The sequence below is a fragment of the Bubalus kerabau genome, chromosome 18 (assembly GCF_029407905.1).
Source record: "Bubalus kerabau isolate K-KA32 ecotype Philippines breed swamp buffalo chromosome 18, PCC_UOA_SB_1v2, whole genome shotgun sequence".
Classification (NCBI taxonomy): domain Eukaryota; kingdom Metazoa; phylum Chordata; class Mammalia; order Artiodactyla; family Bovidae; genus Bubalus; species Bubalus kerabau.
In genome coordinates, this window is record NC_073641.1 from 19508229 (window position 1) to 19516813 (window position 8585).

The following is an 8585-nucleotide window of genomic DNA, read 5'->3' on the forward strand; positions in this document are numbered from 1 at the left end:
GGGTGCCATTGCCTTCTCCAAGATTTTCTCCTATTTGAGTTAATTTCCCTGGTAGCTCAGAGGGTAAAGCGTCTGCCTGCAATGTGGGAGACCTGGGTTCGATCCCTAGGTTGGGAAGATCCCCTGGAGAAGGAAATGGCAACCCACTCCAGTATTCTTGCCTAGAGAGTCCCATGGACAGAGGAGCCTGGTAGGCTACAGTCCACGAGGTCGCAGAGTCGCACATGACTGAGTGACTTCATTTTTTTCTTTTTTTCTTTCTTTATATGAGGTAGGAGGTTTAGGTCATGATTTGGTTTTATACATATGGATTTTCAATTGTTTTAACACTATTTGTTGAAAAATATACCTCTTCTATTGAGTCATTTTTTCACCTTTGTCAAAAATCAGTTGGCCCTATATTTGGGGGTCAATTTCTGGACTCAATTCTGTTCCTTTTATCTATGTGCCTGTCCTTTGCCAATATGTACTTCCCTGGTAGCTCAGAGGTTAAAGCGTCTGCCTCCAATGTGGGAGACCCAGGTTCAATCCCTGGGTAGGGAAGATCCCCTGGAGAAGGAAATGGTAACCTACTCCAGTATTCTTGCCTGGAGAATCCCATGGAGAGAGAAGCCTGGCAGGCCAAAGTCCATGGGGTCACAAAGAGTCGGACACGACTGAGCGACTTCACTTTCACCATACTTACTGTCTAGGTTACTCTAGCTTTATAAGTCTTATTTTGGGTGGTATGATTCCTCCAACTCATTCTTCTGTTTCAAAATTATTTTAACGATTCTAATTCCTTTGCCTTTCCATACACATTTTAGAATCAGCTTGTCTATACCTACAAAAAAACCTGCTTAGATTTTGATTGTTACTGTGTTAAATCTACAGATCAACTTAAGATCAAGTGACCTCTTCTTCACTACATTGAATTTTTCAACTTACAAACAGGATGTCTCTCCATCTTTAAGTCTTTGTTAATTTCTTTCTTCATCCTTTTGAAGTTTGAGACAAACAGATACTGCTCATGTTTCATTGTATTTATAGCTATACTCTGCTTTCAGAGCTACGATAAACTGTGGTTTTGTTTTAAATTTTTGGTTTCTTATTGTTCATTACTAGTATATGAAAGTACTATTAATTTTTGTGTGTTTGCCTTGTATCTTGCAACTTTATTAAACTCATCTAGCGGTTCATGGTGGAGAAGGAAATGGCAACCCGCTTCAGTATTCTTGCCTGGAGAATCCCAGGGACAGAGGAGCCTGGTGGGCTGCCGTCTATAGGGTTGCACAGAGTTGGACACGACTCAAGCGCCTTAGCAGCAGCAGCAGCAGCAGAGGTTCATGGGGTCACAAAGAGTCGGACATGACTGAGCGACTAAACTGAATTGGTTCTAGGGGGACCATAGAAAAATATGTCACCTGTGAGTAGGGTTTCTTCTTTTCCAAGTATGTGACTCATTTCTTTCTTTTGCCTTACTGCACTTGGTAGAACTCCCAGTACAGCACTGAAGAGCAGTGGTGAGAGTGGATACTATTGCCTTGTTCCCATAGGAGTAAATCACATCGTCTTTCACCATTTAGTATGAGGTTAGCCACAGGCTTTTTATAGGTGCCATGTATTAGTTTGAGGAAGCCCCTTTCATTTCCAATTTGTTGAGAATTTTTATCATGAATGAATGTTGAATTTTGTCACATGCTTTTTTGCATGTGAAAAGAATGAAAAGCAAATGAAAAGAATAAGTGATTTTGTCTCTTTAGATTGTTAATATAGTGAATAACATGTGATCCTGGCAAAGTATGTTTATATATTGCTGGATTTGACTTGCTAATACCTTGTTAAAGAGTTTTTTGTGTCTCTGTTCATGAAGGGTATTGATCTATAGCTTTTTTGTGTGTTATCTTTGTGAGGTGCACATTAAGCAGTGTTTAGAAGGAAATTTATAGCATTAAGTAGTTACTTAAAATATTTAATGCTGCAAATAGAAAGTATTCAAATCAATAATCTAAGTTTCTGCCTTAAAAATCTAGAAAAACATACCAAAATGAACCAAGGCAAACAAAGAAAATGGAAGTAATAAAAATAAGAGCAGAAATCAATGAGATAATAGAATCGATCTGGTATTGGTCAATACTGGCCTCATAAGATGAGTTGGGAAGTGTTCCATCTTCATGGAACATGAACATCTTCAGGAAGAAATTTCATGCGCTCAGTCACTGCAGTGTCCGACTCTCTGTAACCCCACGGACTATGGCCTGCCAGGCTCCTCTGTCCATGGGATTCTCCAGGCAAGAACACTGGAGTGGGTTGCCATTTCCTTCTCCAGCGATAAAGTATGAAGTGAGTGAAGTGAAGTTGCTCAGTCGTGTCCAGACTGCGACCCCATGGACTGTAGCCTACCAGGCTCCTCTGTCCATGGGATTTTCCATGCAAGAGTACTAGAGTCGGTTTCCATTTCCTTCTCCATGAAACTGCATAGTATTGGTCTAATTTCTTTAAATGTTTGGGAGAATTGAGTAGTGAAATCATTTGAGCCTGGAGATTTCTTTTTCATGAGATTTAAACTATAAATACAGTTTCTTTAATAGTCATAAAGCTATTCAGGTTACCTGCTTCAACGTGGTGAGTTTTGGTAGCTTGAGCTTTCCAAAGAAAACAACACAGTTTTTCTAAGTTGTTGAATGTATGTGCATAGAGTTGTTTGCAGTATTCCCTGATGATTTTTTTTTTTCTTTTGGTCTATACCAGTATCTTCTCTCACGTTCGGTAATTTGACCCCCTCTTCACAGTCTTTCTTTCTTTCTGTTTAATCTCTCTCTTTCTCTCTCTCTCCATCTTGCTAGAAGTCTATACATTTTAATAATATTTGCAAAGATCCAAATTTTGGCTTCTTTTATAGTCTCTATTGTTTTCTGTTTTCAATTTCATTGATTTCTGTTCCATATTGCTTTCTTTGCTCCCATTGCTGCCATTAAGGGATTGCTTGGGGACTGGGGTGTAAGGGAACAGAGAAAAGAAAAATTCAATGATGAATTTTTATACTCTGAGAGTTTGCAGTGTCTTTTCTCACTCCTTGAACCAGCTTATCCTGGAGCTCTTCAAGTCTTTTCCCTAGAGCCCACTTCTATGTTTTCAGGCTGTGTTGAGTTCAAGATGGGAGGATATTGGAGGGGAAAAAAAAATGATAAATTCACCACCAGTTCAATGGTACTCCAGATTCTGGTCTTCTTCCCCAAATTACTTGCTAATTTTTATGTTTCAGAGCCCTCATCCACTTTGTCTTGTTTTTATAGTTTCAGCCAGTCAGTACAACCAGGTGGAGTATGTTTTTTCTATATGATCCAGAACTGAAAAATTTCCCCCACATTCTTTGAACCAGGTCAGAAAAGGGCTTGGGACCTGATACATTGAGCCATCTTACTATCTTCTATCACCACCACTGCTCCATCGCCATGAGTTTATCTTCCACAACCAAGCTTTTACCATCACTGCATCTCCAAGAGTTCCATAGGGATCGTCTGCAACTGGAGTTGAGGCAGCTTTGATGTTTGGCACACAGAGGAGTATATAGAGCCCAGACAAATAAGAAGCATTTCTTCCTTCAGAGATCAATTCCTATTATTTAAGAATTAATGGTTTGTTCCAGAGGGGATCCTTAGTGAATTCAGTCTTGGGCATCATGTTTAAATGTGGTACAGGTTGTCCTGAAGGTCAATGTTTAGTCTTATGAAGTTTTCTTCCAGGCCAGACTGATAGTACCTAAGATGACTTGATTTTTCTTACAAATTTACTGAAAGGGAAAGCAGGCTTTCCTATTCTCCAGGCTCATACACAACTCCCCACAGCCTTTTCTGATGCTAGGTGAATTTGGTCCAAGTTTCCAGAACTCTGCTGAGAGTGGAGAGTCAATCTGAGCTGGGCATCCACGACACCCTTATAGAGTACCAATTTTCCTAGTGTAATAAGAGAGGAATGCCCCAGTGGCAATACCCTTGCAGACTTGATGTAGAAGAATCCTGACACGTAATGAGGAACCCATCCTTTGCCTATAGACCTGCCTGAACCAAAGAAGCCTAGCAATTCAAGGGCCTGTGCTTTTAATACACTTTAAAATTAAAGTCAACATGGAAATGAGGCAGGTGGGTGACTCAGACTGAATGGTCATTGTGCACCAGGCTGGTTATCTCACCATTAGTTATACAAAAAAAAAGGGGGGGGGGGATCAGATAAACACAGGCACAACCTCTGCCTCCATTGCTAATGTAAAGCATTCTTTGCATCATTTGTCTTTCCTTCAGACTGGATACAAAAGTCAGAAATGAACAATTGATGCTTAAACATAGGAGACCTTGAAAGTCAGTCAGTGTAAGTCAAATGTTTATCCTAGGTCATCGTTAAGAGGTTGAGTGGATTTGTTTATAAACACTGGCTATTCTGTCAGTGGGGATCAGGAGAAACAGTGTTTCTTGCAGTATGGAGACAGTTCTTTTAAAGACACATTGCAACTTTTCTGCCATGCACAGTAAGTTATATAGATAATTCTTTTTATGGGACATGATGTGTTGTCTCCTGAGCAGGGCTGAGCCTAATGTGTTATAGAAACAATGGTTTTTCTCACCACTCCGTGCAAATGCCATTTTTCATTACCCACTGAGTGGGAGCTTTCTAGAGACTAAAGTGAGAGCAGGGTTACCCGTCCCCCAGCTGGTGGGGCACTTTTTGACATGCACTCAGCCAAGACCTCCTTGAGAGCCCTGGGAGGTCTCTCCAGGCGACTCCCCCCACCATGAAGTCTGGAGCACCAAGCCCTCGGAGGATGTCACATCTTTTCAGGTTACCCATTTCCACTGCCCTCATTCTCTGCTGAGGGTTTTGTGGGTGGCAGTTGTTTTTCCCATCCAGTCCAACCAAAGGCAGCTAAAGAAAAAGTGCCAAGGCAAACAGAACGAGAGCCTTGGGGACCCAGTAATGGGTACAGAGCGCAGAGTGTGGTAATCATTCTTTTGATTTGTGCTCAGATATGTTTTCTATTTGCTTTCACATTTTCCCCCTGGATTGCAAATAATCTGAACCAGGGTAAAATCATTACAAAGTGGCCTTCAAACATCATGTCTGCATTGGAACTGAATGACTGATCAGACATTTAAATACGGAAACTGGGAATTCATGTGAATTGCAATGATACAGTTTTTAAAAACATGTTCAAAGTTGTTTAAATAATCCTTGCTTTCTTGACACATCCTTGAACTCTAAGAATTCCACATTTTTTCCCTTTTAATTTTGTTCCCTTTTTTTCCTATTTTAATGCTGCTCAATGATTTGGTTATAAAAATAAAAAAAATATTTTCCCATCATTTTTAACAAATAAACAAGGAAAGAAAATGAGACAAAATCCTCAACATTCCCGGGGTCTGGTAATCTCTACCCTTTTTCCAGGGTCAATTTCTTGAGATGATCGATGCCTTCTTATGTTGTCATTAATGTCTCCTGGCTAGCCTCTTTGAAGACAAGCAATGAAATAAGTATCCATAGAATGGCTGCTTCGGCTGAGTGTCCTCCACCCCCAACCCAGGAGAGGGGGACGGAAGAGCTGAGATAAGAGACAGATGGAGGGCTGACCTGTGTTGGGCGAGGCTCTCGTCTGGTGGACCCCTGATGGCGGTCAGGCATTGGGATCCAGCAAGGCTCAGAGTCCCAGGTTAATGTCAAGTGCTGGGTTTTCTTTTAGTTACTCAAGGATCAAAGGGAAATTATTCAATAAAAAGGAACTTAAAGGGGACTTCTGGGCCAACACAAACTTTAATCAAAAACACTTGTTCCCATGCAGCTTTCTTGACCTGCCTTTTCATATTGTCTTTTCGGTTCTTATACACATTTGTGATTAAAATAAGGATCTTCTCCATCACAATTCAGGGTCCCCTTTCCTCTCAAATGACCAGAATCTCACAACGGTGACACCTCAGTTTGTTGCTAATGAACTGAAGATATATGTTATAATTTGGCATTCTGATCAAGAAGGGTAAATACTTTTCAACAGATTGGTTATTAAGTATAAATAAGCAGTGTGCAGGCTAGGTGTTATAAATGAAAGCAGGAAAGAAACAGAAATTGCAGCTCATTCCTGTTAGAAATGTGGATGATTAGCCACCTCCTTTATAAAAACTACTCTTTAATAACCCTCAATTGCCTTTTACTTGTAAGAATACCACTCATGCATTTGAACTTTTCACTTCAGCTTGTTTTGCTCTCTTCTGTTCAGATCCCTGTTCCTTGACAGTGGCGTGTCAGAGACATATCACACTGTGACCTTAATCACATTCTCCTTTAAAAGGAGTCAGGCACAAACTTCCCAGAGTCTCTAATATTCTAGGTGTTCATCAGGGAGACTGGAACATAAAATTCCTCCCACTTGGAGTACACCCACATCAATGTTTCTCCAGAATCTATTTATCTTAGTCACGACCTATGAGCATGAATAGAATGTGGCTAATGTTTCCCTGTATTCTGTAAGCCTGAGTGCTGGGAAAAGTTAGAATGTATACGGTTGCAATTTCTAGGGAGAAGTCCAATAACTTCTCAGCTTTTTTTTTTTTTTTTTAAGGAAAAAAACAAGTTTAAGAATCAGAACATCTTAAATGTGCCCTTTATTTTTCTTTTGCAGCATTAAAAAAAAAGAATTCTGCCTCTCAGTTTGGTTCGCCTGTTACCATGTTTCTGATACTGTGATTGTTAGATTAACAAAAAGTGGGGAAATCTAACAGCAGATGATTCCAAAACTGATTGGTGCACATATAATAATAGATAAGTACACACCATGAATTAATGAGGAAATGGATATAAGCTAAAAGGAAACAGTGATCCTTTGGAAATTGAAGATAAGGGCTTAATTAGTTATATAGGAAACTACAGGAAGCCGTGACCTGAATTTGATTGAAGAGAAGTAAACTTCAGTGGCCAAATCCTTGGATATTAGGCCAACATTTTGCTTGAATTCTGTCTATATCTACTGCAAGGGAGGAAAACTCAGAGTAATGTGTGTTTACCCTTTCTAATTGAAGAGTTTGGGCCCTAATGAGTTTTCTGAACATAGCAAAGAATGCTTCATGTGAAAGGGAAACTAAAGGGTATATGGAAATGAAAAAAAAAAAAAAATGTCCCGTGAACACGGGAAAGTTCATTTGGTGGGTTGGGAAAAGTCCCCAAAAATGGGTTTTAGAAAGGTGATGTGTTAAAAGATACTCCCCCTGGCTATAAGAGGATTATAGACACAAAGTTTGACTCTGACCCCTCCCCCATAAATGATACAGGCATGTGTTGACAAGCAAACAAACTTGGAGGATGCCACTTGCTTCTGCCTATTGCCTATGTTACATGGGATTTCTATCTGCACACCTTGGAGTTTTCTTCCAACCAGCCTAAAAGATTGAAGTCTACATACAATCTGAGGATGAAAAGTAAGAAGTATCTCTGAATGTAAATACTTAATCAGGAATGTGTAATCGAAGACAAGCCCTTGATTAGTACCAATATAAATTTCATTTAATGTGATTAGGGCTATTTATCCTCAAAGCATATGTTAAATTCTGTCTAGGACTCTGTCAAGGGGCAGAAGAATCAAAAAATGGAACAAGGAATGGGCTCTGTCCTTGGGGACTTAGGACATGACAGTAAAAATACATTGAAGAAGTACACAGGACTGAACCAGCAAACAATTCTGAGAGAGGCTTTGGCAAATGTGTTACAGAAGAGATGAGCAATCAGAGAAGGCTTCTCGGAAGAGAGATGCTTGTTCTGGTAACTGAAAGATAATGGAGGTACAGGAGGAGGAAGAGGGCGTCCTTGGGTAGAGAATGACATAAGGAAAGGCAAGCAGGCTGGAGAAGCCTTCAGATGACTTGGAATAATATTCTGGTTAATCACTGGTGTGTAACACACTACCTCAAAACTTAGTAGTGTAAAACAAGCATTTTCGTTTGCTCACACGTTTTGTGTCTCAATAGTCCAGGAAGGGCTCAACTGGGTGGTTTATCTCTGAGCTACATGGAGCCAACTGGGGCTGGAGTGTCCGTTTCCAAGGTAGCTTTTCACTCGTAAATTTGGTGTTTGGAGTCCTTGACCTGCCTGTCTTGCCCTCCCTCTCAACTGTCTCCCTCACCTGGACTTGGGCTCCTAACACCATAGAAGCCCTAGGGTAATATGACTTCTTTACAAGACAGCTTAGGGTTCCCAGGGCTCCCAGGGGCACAGCCAGAGTTGCAAGGCTTCTTGTGACCTAACCCTGGAAAACCCAGGTATCATATTCACCACATTCTACTGTCAAGCAAGTTAAAAAGGCCAGCCCATATTCCAGAAAATGGGAATTAGATTCCATCTCAATGGGAAAATTCACAACAAATGTGTGGCCAACTTTACGCTACCTCAGAGAGCGATGGATAAAGCAGAATAGGGTACATAAATGATCAATCCCAGAGAGCAGGAACAATCGCCAGAGCAAGAGGCAGAGGAGTGTAGAGGGCTTTGAAGGTGCGGTGGAGTGATCTGAATGTGTCAAGAACAACACTCGGGCTCCTGGCACATCCTCCCCGTGGAGTTGTATTCAGATA

At 40.6% G+C, this 8585-nt stretch overlaps 1 non-coding gene across 1 annotated transcript; it reads left to right on the forward strand.

Moving 5' to 3' along the window:
• The first annotated feature begins 471 nt into the window (after positions 1-471).
• Positions 472-543, forward strand: TRNAW-CCA (transfer RNA tryptophan (anticodon CCA)). Its single transcript has one exon. It is a non-coding gene; the product is annotated as a tRNA-Trp (tRNA).
• The last annotated feature ends 8042 nt before the right edge of the window (positions 544-8585 follow it).